Below are 19,483 nucleotides of genomic sequence, written 5' to 3' on the forward strand. Positions count from 1 at the left end.
TTTCGGGAGAATACTCTCCTCATCCTCCGACTTCGCGGACTTACTCGGCCCACTCTTGCCCCCCTGCTCAGCAATTTTCGAGGTGGTCGCCTTCCCCGACGCCACCGGTATCCCGGACTTACCCGCTTTTTTCTCCGCTTTGCGACCGGTTTGCACAGCGGTAGCCTTCCCGGTGTTCGTCTTTAAAAACTGCCGCGAATTTACCCCTTTATCCTCTCCCGAGGTCGACCCATCAGCGGCCGTCGAAGAACGACCTCCGACGGAACGCGGCCCGGGCGCTTTTTTGCACCACCCCTCATTCCCACAAAGCACCTGCCCACAGAAGCAAACCTGGTTACGCTTATACGACACGGCTGTGGAAGTATACACCAGGAGAAGACCGATGCCCACTGGGCGAATGTAGGCTGCCCTAAGTTAGAGGGCTATAACCACTCAGAACCAGTGGTCAGCAGCAGTAGCAGCCCAACCCGTCAGCTATAGCAATAGCGCGGTGACGTAGCTCGTACGCTGTTTGTCAGCAAAGTGCTGACGTGGTCACCACCACCGCCCCGACGGACGGAACACTGTTCCCCGTATCGGGGACGAGTCGACCGGCACGAAAGCTACGCCAAGCTGAACGGGCAGACTATAAACGTTACAGCTGATACTGCCACTGATACAAGTATGGGTTTATGCCCCCTCACACAGGCAGTCCACAATTGCTCACTGAGCAAGTAGTCCAACACTGCTCCCAAGCGGAACAGTGTGTAGTCACACACAAGTTTTCAACTGGGTACTCAGTCACAGCCGATTGAATGTGCGCACACACAAGTATACCTCCACGTGCAGGCACTTTGAGGTTAGGGCGAAAATTGATAGCAACCAAAATCACGCGCACAAAATTAGGGCTCCGCCGGAGATTGACCTTCGACTGACCGCTAAACTGGGGCCCCAACTGTCTAACCCTTTATACACTTCACAACAACAAAGGTTTTTTCCGCCCCTTTGTGTATGCTACTAAAACTCACTTATGGCACTCAACCAGATTTTTATTACAACCGTCCGCAACTTCAACGCACAACCGTTCGCAACGAAATCCACACTCAGAGTGAAACCTGCGGGGCGTCCGATAAGCAGGGGGCGTACCATCGGTGGAACCGACCTTGTAACGCACCCTCCTAACCCAAAGGGCACCCCTCGTCGACCGCCAATGGCGACCGACTCGCACTTCACTTACCTACGGCGAAGTGTGCCTGGTGTATTCCGGCCAATCATTTTATTCATATGTAACTATGAACACATTGGGAATTATGCTCGCATTGTCGCGCACAGCGCGCCACGAATGAAAATTCCTAAGCATTGTGCGTTCACCATCGCTGGCTTGCCTTGTGCTTGCGCGATGGTTGTTGGGCCGGTATGTATGTATATATGTATGTCGCTACATACACTACTAGGGGTGGGCGCTAAATAGGAAATAGATATTGTGGCGTAGAATTTGCTACGTTACAATAGTTTCTGCTTTTTGCTTGTCTACTGTAATTTTCTGAATTTGATTCTCGTATAAGAACCCAATTATAATCCCCCATCATATTTTCGTTCCAGAATACTTGATAACGCTCCTCCATTGACTTAAGTTGTTGGTGAAATCGTTCTCCATGCTCGTCACTGACATCACCAAGATTTGAAGGAAAAAATCCAAATACATTTTTAGAGACATGTTTGCACCTGAAATTATATGTATATGTAATTTAGAGGTTACAATTATGATTAATATACAAAAATCATATCATATTCCTACTTACCGATTTTCGAATAGTTGGTTAGTAAATCAGAAATGATTTGCTTATAATTTGGACCCCGATTATTTCCTAAAAATTTGAAATAATCAGCCTAAATGAGTTCCAAGCAGCCTTTTCATCGGGTGATAGTAACGTTTCGAATGTTGAGCTCTGTAGTAGTTTTCGGATTTGTGGACCATCAAAAACACCTTCATAAATTTTTGAAGCGGATAATTTTGTAAATATTGTTTGAATATAATCGAATGCTTTTTCAGTTTTGTTTAGCGCTTTAACAAAATTCTTGACTAATCCAAGCTTGATGTGTAATGGCGGAAAAATCACATTCTCCTTTTTTTATTAGAGCAGCATATTTTATATTGTGTGTGCCTACTTCGTGATTGGTTCTTGCTGGCCAATCCTTCCTTACATAATGTGCACCTCGATCTCGGCTATCCCAAAGGCAAAGAAAACAACAATGTTTGTTGTAACCACCTTGTCGTCCAGTTAATAAAGCTACCACTTTCAAGTCGCAACATATTTTCCAATCGTCTTTTTCATAATGAATATATTTTAAAAGTTTGGACATGGTTTCATAAGTCTCCTTCATATCTACGGCGTGTGCGATGGGTATTGATGGCTTCTGATTGCCATTGTGTAATAAAACTGCTTTAAGGCTTTCTTTGTTACTATCAATAAATAGCCTCCATTCACTTGCGTCATATGTTTGGCCAACCCTTCCAAAAAGTCCAGTTATATCATAGCAAAAACATATATTGTTTTTATATCTATAGGTAGTTATCGTAACCTGTTTAACAAGGACTGTGTCAGATGTATTGGGAAAAATCCATCTGATACGCTGGAGATTTTTAAAGACGAAGAAATAGGCGATGGAGGAACTTCAGTATACGTATCATGTTGATTTTCAGGACGTGGAACACCATCTGAATCTAGCACGGGAAGAGTAAAACCACCAGCCGAAATCGTGGGATAAGACCAAATCATATGTTTTCCAAATCCCTTTTTTTTACTTAAACAAAAGTAACAGTTAGCATCATGATCACTTGTTTCTCTCCACATCATAGGTTTTTCAATTTGCATGTTTTCTCTGTGAAAAATGAGTATCATAAATATTTTTATACTCAGTTGAGCAGAGCTCACAGAGTATATTAAGTTTGATTGGATAACGGTTGGTTGTACATATATAAAGGAATCGAGATAGATATAGACTTCCATATATCAAAATAATCAGGATCGAAAAAAAATTTGATTGAGCCATGTCCGTCCGTTCGTCCGTCCGTCCGTTAACACGATAACTTGAGTAAATTTTGAGGTATCTTGATAAAATTTGGTATGTAGGTTCCTGAGCACTCATCTCAGATCGCTATTTAAAATGAACGATATCGGACTATAACCACGCCCACTTTTTCGATATCGAAAATTTCGAAAAACCGAAAAAGTTCGATAATTCATTACAAAAGATCGATACAGCGACGAAACTTGGTAGATGAGTTGAACTTATGACGCAGAATAGAAAACTACTAAAATTTTGGACAATGGGCGTGGGACCGTCCACTTTTAAAAGAAGGTAATTTAAAATTTCTGCAAACTGTAATTTGGTAGTCGTTGAAGATATCATTATGAAATTTGGCAGGAATGTTACTCCTATTACTATATGTACGCTTAATAAAAATTAGCAAAATCGGAGAAGGACCACGCCCACTTTTAAAAAAAAAATTTTTTTTAAGTAAAATTTTAACAAAAAATTTAATAACTTTAGAGTATATAAGTAAATTATGTCAACATTCAACTCCAGTAATGATATGGTGCAACAAAATACAAAAATAAAAGAAAATTTCAAAATGGGCGTGGCTCCGCCCTTTTTCATTTAATTTGTCTAGGATACTTTTAACGCCATAAGTCGAACAAAAATGAACCAATCCTTTTGAAAATTGGTAGGGGCATAGATTTTATGACGTTAACTGTTTTCTGTGAAAATGGGCGAAATCGGTTGATGCCACGCCCAGTTTTTATACACAGTCGTCCGTCTGTCCTTCCGCATGGCCGTTAACCCGATAACTTGAGCAAAAATCGACATATCTTTAATGAACTTAGTTCACGTGCTTACTTGAACTCACTTTATCTTGAAAATTACGAAAAATTAAAAAATGCCATAATTCTATACCAAATACGAAAAAAGGGATGAAACATGGTAAGGTAATTGGATTGTTTTATTGACGCGAAATATAACTTTAGAAAAAACTTTATAAAATGGTTGTGACACCTACCATATTAAGTAGAAGAAAATGAAAAAGTTCATTAACACCTTTCATTTGATACCCATATCGTACAAACACATTCTAGAGTCACCCCTGGTCCACCTTTATGGCGATATTTCGAAACGGCGTCCACTTATAGAACTAAGGCCCACTCCCTTTTAAAATACTCATTAACACCTTTCGTTTGATGCACATATTTTTCAAACAAATTCTAGGGTCTCCCCTGGTCCACCTTTATGGCGATATCTCGAAACGGCGTCCACCTATGGAACTAAGGATTACTCCCTTTTAAAATGCTCATTAACACCTTTCTTTTGATACCCATATTGTACAAACAAATTCTAGGGTCACCCCTGGTCCACCTCTATGGCGATATCTCGAAACGGCGTCCACCTATGGAACTAAGGATTACTCCCTTTTAAAATACTCATTAACACCTTTCATTTGATACCCATATCGAACAAACGCATTATAGAGTCACCCCTGGTCCACCTTTATGGCGATATCTCGAAAAGGCGACCACCTATACAACAACCACCACTCCCTTTAAAAACCCTCATTAGTACCTTTAATTTGATACCCATATCGTACAAACACATTCTAGAGTCACCCCTTGTCCACCTTTATGGCGATATTTCGAAACGGCAGCCACCTATAGAACTAAGGCCCACTCTCTTTTAAAATACTCATTAACACCATTCGTTTGATGCCCATATTGTACAAACAAATTCTAGGGTCGCCCCTGGTCCACCTTTGTGGCGATATCTCGAAACGGCGTCCACCTATGGAACTAAGGATTACTCCCTTTTAAAATACTCATTAACACCTTTCATTTGATACTCATATCGTACAAATGCATTATAGTCACCCCTGGTCCACCTTTATGGCGATATCTCGAAAAGGCGACCACCTATACAACAACCAAACTCCCTTTTAAAACCCTCATTAATACCTTTAATTTGATACCCATATCGTACAAACGCATTCTAGAGTCAACCCTGATCCACCTTTATGGCTATATCCCTAAATGGCATCCACCTATAGAACTATGGCCCACTCCCTCATAAAATACTCTTTAATGCCTTTCATTTGATACACATGTCATACAAGCACATTCCAGGGTTTCCCTCGGTTCATTTTCCTATATGGTTATTTTCCCTTATGCTGTCACCATACCCCTCAACTGAGTATGTAATGTTCGGTTACACCCGAACTTAACCTTCCTTACTTGTTATTTAATAAATGTAATTGTTACTTACTGAGGGCCGGATTTCTTTTTCTTTAAAATATATATACAGCTATCACAAATTCAATTTGGAGTCCAAAATTTGCTCAAGTTCTCAACATCTATTTTAAAATAATCTTTATATGAATTTTGTAGTGAAATTGTGAAATTTCTCCGCCCTTTTGCTGTAGTGTAAAGACCACATACATAACAAAATATATTCGGGTCATTTTTGCAGACAAATTTTTTACTGTTACTATTCATTTTTTTTAAATTCACTAACCAATTAATAGTTTTTTACTGTTGTTGACAACTTGACTTTTCGCGATCAGGAATGCTAGTTAAATAACATTAAATGAACTAAATGAACTACTTTAAATAGTCGCAGGTCACTTCGATTTTCAAAAGTATGTATCTTTTTTTTTCATTAAGTTTTATCACAATCGACGACAATATACCATACAGGGCAGGCATCTAATGAGTCTGTAAATTTTTTAACCACTACCTGCGAAAGGGTTTGAAAAAAGGGGTTTTCAAAAAACTTCATATGCTATGGGAAATGGCCTGTGCAGGCTGGGATATTCAGTAGGTAGGTATAACGGTTTCTATGACGGAGTGATAATTTGATTTTTTTGTTTTTATGATTTAAGCATTCTAAGAACATCGCAAGAAATGCCTCAAGGAAAAAGTTTTATTTATTTGATAACAAATATATATGACCATACTTCTTTCTTACGAAAACCTGCATTGGCAACTTAAATTTTCCATATAGTATGAGGCATTTTTTCTTATGATCTGCGTTTTGCCTTAAGAAAAATTGACGGGGAAAAATTTATTGAGTGTCAATATGGATTTTTCTCATTTCTGGCGATGCCCGTAGTAAGTTTTAAAAAGACAAAGTTGCGCAAAATGTCATACCTAAATAATTTGTTTGTAAAAAACTATAATAGGCTTGATATGCAAAATTTTCGCTAAATTGGGTATTTTCACTTTATTGTCAATAAAACCAACATTTATTCATGTATTTTTACAAAATAAGGTTTAGATTATTTATTATGTTTACAGTTTTAAGACCGTTAAATAAAATTGGTGTTTTTAAAACCTTCGATTTTTTATGAATTTTTGAAAAATAAAAATGTTCGATTTTGCAAAAAAATTTTTTTTTTAAATTTTTATGTGAATAACTCCACAACCGTCGATCATATAAAAAAGTGTTCTTATCAAGACTTGAAGAAAATTTTGCGGTGAATCCACTGGTGTTTCCCTCAACGAATTTAGATAAGTAGTTTCCAAGATATGAAGAAATAAATGGAAAGACCTCTGTGAAAATTCGTGATTTTAGAAAAAGAAAAAAAATCGTATCCATAGAATTTTATTACATCTAAATTAAATAGTTAGAATTCAAAGTAATTTCTCTTGTTGACTAGTGTTATTTGCGGTATGCGCTAAACGAAAGTGTTGCCACCAAAATTACGTCAAGTTAATTAATTTATGTGAGCGCAAAAGTTAGACAAAGAAAATAAAAATCATTAAAATACACAGTCTTTCTTAAAATGCCACCAAAATAAAGTAACGGCAGACTAACAAAAAAAAAAAACAAGAATACCTAAATTTATACGACATCGTATAATTAAAAAAAAAATAAGAAATAAAGATAAAATTCTTACTGCTAGCTACTTAAAAAAGTGTCACTTGAAGTGAAAACAATACCATCGCCACTTCACCACATAACTAAGTAAATAGGAATGTAAACGAATACATTTTTGCAACATCGGCGACATAAATCAGCTAAAAGATTTATGACCAGCATTTTTTTTTCTTTTCATGATAAGCAACAAACTCCTTACAAGCAAATGGTGCGCGTACAAAGAGAAATGTAACAAAGCTGCTGGTAGATAGTGCAACAAAAGCATAGTCAATAAGTAACTCGACTGAAAAAAGAAAACAAAAATCACTGCACACGCACTCCAAGTGAAACTTCTTTGTCATGAGATTACGTCTTAAGAACACCCGCATTTAGTGAAAACCGTCAAGCGGCTGAAGCAAGCTTGTAACGTTACGATATTCTTGCATCTACTGGAATATCCTTTGCCCCTGAAACCATACCATAATACAGCGGCACGACAGTCAAAGATCAGCTGGACGATAACAGCTTACGACCTACCGCCTATGATATTTCACTTCCGTACCAATTATAAACTGCGTTTCCTTTTTTATTATTTTCCAAAAACCGGTTGTTTATCTCCCCGCCATCTGCTTTAGATGGGAATGGCCAGCTTTCTATAAAACCAGAAGGCTAATATCGCAGCTGCCAACTTTTCGGGCCCATCACTTTCAGCTGGGTTGGTGTTAAAGGTGCAGTTGGAGGTAGTTTCGTTTTTGCATCCTTCTCTCTTGGGATAATGCCCATGGTATAGAAGGTCCAGGGACCTTTATAGGAGAATTACAAGAAGAGTCCTGAGTGACCATACTTTTTAGCACAGTAAACGAACTTTGCAACAAGGATGCAAAAAATATTAAAGAACTGAACTTCAGTAAAAAAGGATGAGATGGATAGCCAATACAACAATGGAAAGGCATTTGATCGATCGAAACTGTAGTACGGCTGGGCTACGAACGGTGTCGGAACCGATATACTATGACAATTTAATGGCTGTACGGTTTTGTGGATTTGTAGCACGTCCCAGATCAGCCGCGCACCAACAGTATAGAAGGTATAAGCTGCCAGAGGAGCTACTTGATGACAAATTTATCACATCAAATAGAAGCAGCCGTTCAAACGTTGTAGCAGGAACGGGTCGTCGGGTTCGAGGCAGGGCTATGACAGCAAAAGGAGCAGACAGCATTATTTCGTACTAAAGCTAATACCACTTATTCGGAGAGCATCAAATTAGCAACGTCCGGGATGAGTTCCGTCCTCATTGCTTGGCTTGTGTTTGATAGGACAGAGGAGCTACTTTAGTTGGCCTTAGCTGAAGAGGTAATAAATATATGTGATGATTTGACTATTGTCCACCAGATAAACAAACAAGACTCAGAGGCGTCCTACGCCAATATTTTTTTTGTAGGCTTGGAGGATATACTACTTTAAAAGGAACAGTGGGTGAGTAGTAAGGACAATAAAACGTAATATTACTATCTGTTTGTATATAGATAGGCGGGTAGGCTACGGTGGTAGCTTAAAATAATATCAAAGCGATTGTTCTGTTTCATTTCATCAGTAACCTAAACAGAGTTGAAAAACCGGAGTGCAGCGCATGGGCGCGCCGACTGCGATCATCTGCTGATTCGCTGTTAAATCCAGACAGAAATGTGTAGAGATTATTCAACTCCCTTTATGTCGTGTCGTTCCATTGTGTCGTATAGTCCCACTACCTCTTGGGATTCCAATATTTAGGGGGTCCTCCCAGCGGGTTAATTTGCTAAGAATATTCCAGCGCTTGGCATGCCTGTCATAAGTTGCGACTAAATTTCACGGACCTGAAGATTTTAGGGATTAAAAGCATCGTTTCCGTGGTGTACCAGATACAGGTTATAAAGGAACGCATCGGATTGGTATCCTGCAAAGTGCTGCTCACATCGGCAACACTCGTCTTAACCCTCGGGAGTGGTTTTGCGACTACAACAACAACGAAGAAGGAGCTCGTTTATATAGAGGTAGTCTATTTTAATTTTATTTTAAACGAGGGTTTATGTAACTATTTGCAAGAGTATTTTCGTGACTGTAGTTTACGTTTTGTTTAGATGACATGTTTCCTCTGATATCCTGATTAAAGAATCTTTCTCTTCATAAAGCGCGTTATGGTCTTCCAGTTATGGTGAATAGAAGTTTTATAGTGAGCTATGTGGTCTTCAAACCGACATGAACTTAGTATTAATACTTCACGCACAGAATTTTTCTTATCGTCTCCCATATTTGAAGTAAAAGAAAAGTCAGACATGTATTCAGTTGAGAGAAAGAGCAAAAAGAAGATCAAATCTCTCTCAATGCTTTTCATTGGCATAACGTAGAGCAAACACCTCTGACGACTGAGGTGACTTCTTACTCAACGACCTTACTTTCAATTCTTACCTACAAGTTTCACTTCAAAAGTCTGTAAAATAGCACTGCGTATATAAAGAAGGAAAAAAGCTGGTCTCTTAACTAAACTTAACTGACATTTGAGGCGTCTCATAAACTTATTTTACTACAATATAAATAATACAAGCAAATGTCAAACTAACAGACACCCAATCGAAAAGAAATAGTCAGAGCATACAATAACCGGCATGGGATTGGCGGAAGTATGAGCGCGTGCAGCAAAATACTCACTGACTATCTGCGTGCTAGTCTATGGTTAACAAGGGTCATTGCGCTGACAGTTTCAGGAAAAAAAGATAAAAATATTGCAAAAGTGGCGAACGACAGTGCAAAAAAAAAAATAAAAAATCACGAGCATGTAACGTTTGTATGTGATATGACACTATGAAGAGTTTTGTGATATATTTCTTCTATGCATGTAAATGTGCCTACATTGATTTTGTTTTTATAAACAGATGTACGTGAATTTGTGCAATTCAAGGTATACTACCCCAACTCTTCTCAAAACAGGTCGTTTTTAGTGTCTTTTAGAATGTCCAACAATTAAAGAGGACACTTGGAGACAAAGTCCTGAAAATTATAACGAAATGTTACTGAAATATTCCCAAAGTGATCCCTAATAGATCATACAAGCAATACCCAAATTTTTTGAATATAGCCCCAAAATCATCGCGACAACAACTTTCAAATGTTCTGGATATAGTTGCAAAATCATCCCGTAATCTTTCTGAAATCATTCCGAAATTGTTTCGAGAAGATAAAGAAATTGTCCTGAAATTATATCGAACTATTCTTGAACCTACGCATAATCCCGAAAATCATCACGAAAAAAAATTTCAGAAGTACTTCCGAAATATTCCGATTCCTAAAAACATCCCGAAGTAATTTCCAAACGTCCTCGCCCTCGTCTCCCTAAATGGGCACGTAAACAATGCAAATAATCTTGAAAGAGTTTTTAAATAATCTCATTTGATTTTAAAAGTTTTATTTTATTTGAAACAAAAAAACTTTATTGGAATTGTAAAAATTGTTATTTGATTTGAAAAAATTTTGATTTGAGAAAAATTTTTTTTCATTAGTATTGAAAAACTGTTAACTAGTTTGGAAAATAGTATTATTATATTTGAAAAAGGTCTCATTTGCTTTAAGGCAAGTTTCATTTCATTTGAAAAAAGTTTTAAATGGTGTGAAAAAAGTTTCGTTTGATTAAAAAAAGTTTCAATTAACCTGAAAATGCTATGGTACAAACCCTTCTAAAATCTGAACGCAAATCAGGCCGCAAACTACACTGAAAGAAAAATACTAAAAAAATCGACCGAAATTCGGTTCAATTCAACTGAAATTTCTGTCAATTTTTATCCATCGCAACAAGATATTGAATCAACTGCGCCCAAATCGTTGATTCGTAATTGACCATTTTAGTAGTCAAATGAACAAAAAAAGTTGTTGCAAGAGCTTTGTATGTTGCCATATAAATAAATAAATGTAAGGCGCGATAACCTCCGTAGAGATTTTAAGCCTAACTTATCTTCCAATTTGCGTCGTGCTCCTTTTTAATTTTTCTTACAAATTAGCGGGACGCGACCTACTTGTTTTTTATGCCGACTCCGAACGGCATCTGCAAGGCATATGGGTTTTCACTGAGAGCATTTCATGGCAGAAATACACTCCGAGTGCTTTCCGAACACTGCCGAGGGGCGACTCCGCTTAGAAAATTTTGTTTCTAAAATTAGAAAAGCTTGTTTCTAAAATTTTGATGTTGCTTTTCCGGGAGTGTGAACCCAGTGTCTTCGGTGTGGTAGGCGGAGCACGCTACCATCTCACCACAGCGGCCGCCATATAAATACGTAAATATGTGAATACATAAATAGGCATGCTTGATACATATGAATATAGAAATGAAAATAGTAGTCACAAAACTGATTCTCAATTCTTTCAGTTGCAGCTCAGCTCATTCTCAATTTCTTCTCTCGCATTTAGTTGCCACACTTGATGACAAGTTTGGAGTAACATTTTAAAAAGAGAACTTGTAAGTTATAGAAAAGTAAAGAATCAAATCGCAGGAAGATAATTCACCACTGGAGTAACTTTACATGTAATTCGGCAAGTTTGATTTTCGTAACACTTTAAGTTGAAACGATTCCAAAAAAACTCAAACTTTTATTTTTTCGGAAACGTCAACATTAAAAAAGGATGTTTTTTATTATCTTATTAGATTCGTTCGCGTGAGTGAAAATTCATAAAAACTTGAACAACATGTTACTAACTTTGGAAAAATCCTGTTCGTTCAAGCAAAACTTTTGCAACAATAGGGCGCAATTTCGCATTTCGCTTGGACGAGAACTTGCAAAATTGTACCCGATAAATAGGTGTCCCGGTGTCTCATAATTTTTTTCACAGTAAATTCAAAAAAGAGTTTTTTCGTTTTGTATTAATAACTGAACAACTAGTTTTTTATTGTTTTCCCATTTTGTGTGTTTCTTTTCGATTTTAAGGTTTTCTTATTTTGGTGTTTTTTTTAACAAGTGGCACCATCATAAGTACAAAGTAGAGAGCGCAAAATTCGCTTTGAAATTTGCTCATGTATTGACAGTTGATCGCGGTTGAAATGACTTGTAAAATCAGTTGCGTTAACAGAAAAATCAGTTAGATTGACCAGGAATCTGTCAATTTTACAAAACTTTGTTAACTTAAGAGCGACAATTTCTCTTCTGTTGAAATGACTAAACTAATTTGTTCGCTTGACAAAGAACTCGGTCGAATTAACCATAATTCGATCAATTTCACCGAATCTCCGTTAAGTCAAGGACAACAGAACCGATATGTTGTTTTTGCTAGCACCATTTCTTTCAGTGTACACTACAGCAAAAAAGAACAAAATATATGACTTATAAGAGCCAATATTCACGGAAAGCAAACAAAACTTTTACAACTGGGTATATGATGATCGGAATACTAAAGTCCTTACTAGATTTTCTTCCAAATTTGATTATGTACATATAAATTATATTATGAGCGTTATACTACTAAGGAAATATTAAAATTACGCTATCAAATTTATCCTTTATTTAATTGCCGAAATAATGGCCGAATCAATATAAGTTTCTGGGCAAAATATTTCAACATTGAAAATTGCGTCAAGAATTTGGCAAAATTAAACATTTTGTGAAACTAACGGATTTTTAAATAACCGTTTTTTTTCAGACAATTTAAATGATAAAATAAATCACGAAAACGCGTTTACTTTCCAACTAACGTTAACTCTCTTAGCAGCATGTTATTGAGGAAGAAGTTGAGGGCGGCCGATATTGGCGATTATTCTTACAGTGCGAAGCAGCAGTTAAACGAACTATCGCGTGGATAACCGAAAAACATAGGGACCATGATAGCGACGGATGTTATCGGGATAGCAATAGCCAGCGATACTGTAATAAGGACCGACTTATGGTCGTAGAAGCCACGAATGGTTTCGACATAGCAACATCTGCCCAACGCTGGCTCTAGTAATGATTCCCCAAAACGACTTGGTGGCCCACGATTACAATAGCTATGGTTCCAGCTAAATTTCAAGGAACTGACGTCTTCGAAGCAAAGGGGAGTATCGCGGCACAATCAGGCCTTCGATATTACAGCTGGAAGCTAAAGGTAGAAATAACAACGAGGTATTATAAAGGCAACAACTGGGTGGGTGTATAATGGGAATAATGACGAGAGACGTCCTGGTTCCGGAAAGACGGAAAATCGGTGATGGAGTCGGGGGTAGATGGATGTATGACGGGAGTGATGACGGGGCACGTCTTAGCGGAGCCGGAGAGATGGAAGTGTCGGTGATAGCGCCGGTGCTGGATGGATGTATGACGGGAATGATGACGGGGCACGTCTTAGCGGAGCCGGAGAGATGGAAGTGTCGGTGATAGCGCCGGTGCTGGATGGATGTATGACGGAAATGATGACGGGGTACTTCCTAATGGAACCGGAGAGACAGAAGTGTCGGTGATTGCGCCTTAGCTCCGGATATTAATCCATTACCTTTATACACTAACGGATTCTCGAAGGGTTGTCTACAGTAGGTGCTTGTTCTGGTTAGCTGTTAATTGTAATGAAAAATGCGAGCACTTAGATAAGTGCTGGCTCCTTTTCTGAACTTTCTGGTCATCACTAAGGCTTAGTGGTAGTTCCTGACACTAACGCATTAGTCCACAGTAGAAAGCTGTGCAGACAATAAGCTCCTCTTTATCCGAACAGACCGACAGGGAGATAAAAACCCAGAGGGCCCCCTCCACAGTCGTAAAGATAATATGAAATGCGATATGTCAGCACCCATTCTACTAGAGCGCAAACAGCAGAGCGATTCGAGAGTAATGGTAAAAATGGTAGTAAAAGTTTAAAAGACTAATTCGATTACATCCATTCCCAGCCCAACACTAGGGCTCCAACATGTAGATTGTGATGCCATAAATGGTACTTCACTAGCGACTGCGATTCGAACCACTTCATTCATTAAATTGATTTAACTATCCCCTTACGAGGGTGGACTATCGAGCTAATCACAGAAATATAGCAGTATTCTTTTTTTCAGATCCCTTCTGTAGGCTAACAAAGGCACACACTAAGGAAACCTAAGCAACTGGGAACACAGCAGTTCAGACAAAGTCCACCAACGGGAGTTTCAGCCACACTCAATAATTTTAGCATAGAGAACCTACGAACTTTCACTGGGTACTATAAGGTACACAATAATCTACGATATCAACTAAGGAAGGTAAATTTGTCGCTGTTGTAAGCTGGAGGATGAAATGCCGATTCACATTCTCTGCGAATGCATCGCTCTGGCTAGGCAGAGACTTTCCACCTAGTTGGAGTGATTCTTAATCTCTTCATGATATGGAGTACAAAGCATCAAGAGGGTGTAGATAAATTTATAGCATATACCGTAACAAGCTGAGAGATAAATGTATAGCCTCCATGTAAATTTATAACCTCCTCATACAGTAACAGGCTGAGAGATCAAGCACATTAGATCTGAATAAAGGCGGCAATGCAATGTATTCAGGTACCCACATAAGGCTTATACTGAAGTGCTGGGTAATATCATTAAGAGATCTGCGACATTCCGTGATTGATTTTGTATTGTTAACAGGCTTGGCGCTACCTGCCAAATTATTTACAGCTCTTCGAATTACTTACATGAATGAATAAGAATTTCTTATCGAGAATACATGTATAAATAATATCACAATAATTATATGTACTAACTAGCTCGGGATAAAATAAATTACGGAATGCCAAGTTTTTCAAAAATCCAACTGAACAAACCTCTTGCCATCTAACTTCTAGAGGTTGTGTTGTGCAATATATAGCTTCTCCAACCCAATTGTCAACCTCACCTTCGAGCGGCGAATCCCGTTTAACTAACAGGCGAGGCTCTGGCGACTCCAAGCTCCTCATGGAACTTGGTGGTGGGGAGGCAAGGATGGTCTGAAGGTTTAATGTGGCCATATAAATCGTTCCCGAGATGGTCGGGCTAGCACCTTAAGGGTGCTGTGTTAGCGGAGCGTACCGGATCTGTATCCGGCAAAGCACCAGCATATCGATAACACCCTCCAAAGCCTCCGGGAGGAACCTTATCGCTACAACAACAACAACAACAACAGATAGTGTGCGCCTAGAATTTGCTTAGTTGAGACAAAGCCCAATATTAGGTAACCAGACTACAGATGGCCAGGGGTACTACGTATTTACTACATCATCTTAATTCGGTTCAGTTTTACCCATATGCGCTGGGAGATCCTGGAACCCATACTATATTAAACAAGTAAGGAAGGCTAAGTTCGGGAGTAACCGAACATTACATACTCAGTTGAGAGCTGTGGAGACAAAGTAAGGGGAAATCACCATGTTGGAAAAAGAACCTAGGGTAACCCTGGAATGTGTTTGTATGACATGTGTATCAAATGGAAGGTATTAAAGAGTATTTTAAGAGGAAGTGGGCCATAGTTCTATAGATGGACGCCATTTAGGGATATCGCCATAAAGGTGGACCAGGCCTGACTCTAGAATTTGTTTGTACGATATGGGTATCAAATGAAAGGTGTTAATGAGTATTTTAAAAAGGCGTAGGCCTTAGTTCTATAGGTGGATGCCTTTTCGAGATATCGCCATAAACGTGGACCAGGGGTGACTCTAGAATTTGTTTGTACGATATGGGTATCAAATGAAAGGTGTTAATGAGTATTTTAAAAAGGCGTAGGCCTTATTTTTATAGGTGGATGCCTTTTCGAGATATCGCCATAAAGGTGGACCAGGGGCGACTCTAGAGTTTGTTTGTACGATATGGGTATCAAATAAAAGGTGTTAATGAGTATCTTAAAAGGACGTGGGCCTTAGTTCTATAGGTGGCGCCCTTTTCGAAATATCGACATAAAGGTGGACCAGGGACGACTCTAGAATTTGTTTGTACAATATGGATATCAAATGAAAGGTGTTAATGAGTATTTTAAAAGGGCGTGGGCCTTAGTTCTATAGGTGGACGCCTTTTCGAAATATCGCCATAAAGGTGGACCAGGAGCGACTCTAGAATTTGTTTGTACGATATGGGTATCAAATAAAAAGTTGTTAATGAGTATTTTAAAAAGGAGTGGGCCTTAGTTCTATGTGTGGACGCCTTTTCGAGATATCGCCATAAACGTGGACCAGGGGTGACTCTAGAATTTGTTTGTACGATATGGGTATCAAATGAAAGGTGTTATTGAGTATCTTAAAAGGGCGTGGACCTTAGTTCTATAGGTGGACGCCTTTTCGAAATATCGCCATAAAGGTGGACCAGGGGTGACTCTAGAATTTGTTTGTACAATATGGGTATCAAATGAAAGGTGTTAATGAGTATTTTAAAAAGGAGTGGGCCTTAGTTATATATGTGGACCCCTTTTCGAGATATCGTCATAAACGTGGACCAGGAGTGACTCTAGAATGCGTTTGTACGATATGGGTATCAAATTAAAGGTATTAATGAGGGTTTTAAAGGGGAGTGGCCCTTAGTTGTATATGTGAAGGCGTTTTCGAGATATCTACCAAAATGTGGACCAGTGTGATCCAAAACATCATCTGTCGGGTACCGCTAATTTATTTATATATGTAATACCACGTACAGTATTCCTTCCAAGATTCCAAGGGCTTTTGATTTCGCCCTGCAAAACTTTTTCATTTTATTCTACTTAATATGGTAAGTGTCACACCCATTTTACCAAGTTTTTTCTAAGTTATATTTTGCGTCAATAGACCAATACAATTACCATGTTTCGTTCCTTTTTTCGTATTTGGTATATAATTATGGCATTTTTTTCATTTTTCGTAATTTTCGATATCGAAAAAGTGGGCGTGGTCATAGTCGGATTTCGGCCATTTTTTACACCAATACAAAGTGAGTTCCGATAAGTACGTGAACTGAGTTTAGTAAAGATATATCGATTTTTGCTCAAGTTAAGGTGTTGCCGGCCGAGCGGAAGGACAGACGGCCGACTGTGTATAAAAACTGGGCGTGGCTTCAACTGATTTCGCCCTTTTTCACAGAAAACAATTATCGTCCTAGAATCTAAGCCCCTACCAAATTTCACAAGGATTGGTCAATTTTTGTTCGACTTATGGCATTAAAAGTATCCTAGACAAATTAAATGAAAAAGGGCGGAGCCGTGCCCATTTTGAAATTTTCTTTTATTTTTGTATTTTGTTGCACCATATCATTACTGGAGTTGAATGCTGACATAATTTACTTATATACTGTAAAGATATTAACTTTTCTTTTAAAATTTGATTTACAAAAAATTTTTTTTAAAGTGGGCGTGGTCGTTCTCCGATTTTGCTAATTTTTATTAAACACACATATAGTAATATAGGAGTAACGTTCGTGCCAAATTTCATCATGATATCTGCAACTACGGCCAAATTACAGCTTGCAAAACTTCTAAATTACCTTCTTTTAAAAGTGGGCGGTGCCACGCCCATTGTCCAAAATTTGACTAATTTTCTATTCTGCGTCATAAGTTCAACTCACCTACCAAGTTTCATCCCTTTATCCGTCTTTGGTAATGAATTAACTGAGTATAAAAATAATATTGCAAAGTTGACTTCTATTTTAAAATATACTATGGGTGTCAAAAGAAAGGTGTTAATGAGTGTTTTAAAAGGGAGTAATCCTTAGTTCCATAGGTGGATGCCGTTTCGAGATACCGCCATAAAGGTGGACCAGGAGTGACTCTAGAATTCGTTTGTGCAATATGGGTATCAAACGAAAGATGTTAATGAGTATTTTAAAAGGAAGGGGGCCTTAGTTCTATAGGTGGACGCCTTATCGAGGTATCGCAATAAAGGTTAACCAGGGGTGACTCTAGACTTTATTTGTACGATATGGGTATCAAATGAAAGGTGTAATGAGTATTTTTAAAATGGGTGTGGGCCTTCGTTCTATAGGTGTTCGCCTTTTCGAGATATCGCCATAAAGGTGGACCAGGGGTGACTTTAGAATATGTTTGTACGATATGGGTATCAAATGAAAGGTGTTAATTAGTATTTTAAAAGGGCGTGGGGCTTAGTTCTATAGGTGGACGCCTTTTCGAGATATCGCCATAAAGGTGGACTAGGGGTGACTCTAGAATGTGTTTGTACGATATGGGTATCAAATTAAAGGTATTAATGAGAGTTTTGAAAGGGAGTGGTGGTAGTTGTATATGTGAAGGCGTTTCCAGATATCGACCAAAATGTGGACCAGGGTGACCCAGAACATCATCTGTTGGATACCGCTAATTTATTTTTATATGTAATACCTGCCAAGATTCGAAGGGCTTTTGATTTCGCCCTGCTGAACTTTTTCATTTTCTTCTACTTAATATGGTAGGTGTCACAGCCATTTTACAAATTTTTTTTCTAAAGTTATATTTGGCGCCAATAAACCAATCCAATTACCATGTTTCATCCCTTTTTTCGTATTTGGTATAGAATTATAGCATTTTTTTCATTTTTCGTAATTTTCGATATCGAAAAAGTGGGAGTGGTCATAGTTGGATTTCGGCCATTTTTTATACCAATACAAAGTGAGTTCAGATAAGTACGTGAACTGAGTTTAGTAATGATATATCGATTTTTGCTCAAGTTATCGTGTTAAAGGCCGAGCGGAAGGACAGACGGTCGACTGTGTATAAAAACTGGGAGTGGATTCAACCGAATTCGCCATTTTTCACAGAAAACAGTTATCGTCCTAGGAGCTAAGCCTCTACCAAATTTCACAATGATTGGTTAATTTTTGTTCGACTTATGGCATTAAAAGCATCCTAGACAAATTAAATGAAAAAGGGCGGAGCAACGCCCATTTTGAAATTTTCTTTTATTTTTGTATTTTGTTGCACCATATCATTACTGGAGTTGAATTTTGGCATAATTTACTTATATGCTGTAAAGATATTAACTTTTCTTTTAAAATTTGAATTAAAAAAAATTTTTTTTTAAAAAGTGGGCGTGGTCGTTCTCCGATTTTGCTAATTTTTATTAAGCAGACATAAAGTAATAAGAGTAACATTCCTGCCAAACTTCATCATGATATCTTCAACGACTGCCAAATTACAGCTTGCAAAACTTCTAAATTACCTTCATTTAAAAGTGGGCGGTGCCACGCCCGTTGTCCGAAATTTTATTAGTTTTCTATTCTGCGTCATAAGCTGAACTCACCTACCAAGTGTCATCGCTTAATGCGTATTTGGTAAGGAATTATCGCACTTTTTCGATTTTTCGAAATTTTCGATATCGAAAAAGTGGGCGTAGTTATTGTCCGATATCGTTCATTTTAAATAGCGATCTGAGGTGGGTGCCCAGGAACCCACATACCAAATTTCATCAAGATACCTCAAAATTTACTCAAGTTATCGTGTTAACGGACAGACAGACGGACGGACGGACGGACGGACGGACGGACATGGCTCAATCGAATTTTTTTTCGATACTGATGATTTTGATATATGGAAGTCTATATCTATCTCGATTCCTTTATACCTGTACAACCAACCGTTATGCAATCAAAATTAATATACTCTGTGAGCTCTGCTCAACTGAGTATAATAATAGTTCAACGCAAGCACAGGGGAACATCAGGCTTTCA

General features: G+C 38.2%; 1 protein-coding gene across 3 annotated transcripts in view; it reads right to left on the reverse strand.

The window, feature by feature from the left end:
* dpr6 (defective proboscis extension response 6) overlaps positions 1-19,483 on the reverse strand; it is a 1,082,593-nt gene that overhangs the window by 936,079 nt on the left and 127,031 nt on the right. The window lies entirely within an intron of this gene.

The sequence above is a fragment of the Eurosta solidaginis genome, chromosome 5 (assembly GCF_040869045.1).
Source record: "Eurosta solidaginis isolate ZX-2024a chromosome 5, ASM4086904v1, whole genome shotgun sequence".
In the NCBI taxonomy this organism is placed as follows: domain Eukaryota; kingdom Metazoa; phylum Arthropoda; class Insecta; order Diptera; family Tephritidae; genus Eurosta; species Eurosta solidaginis.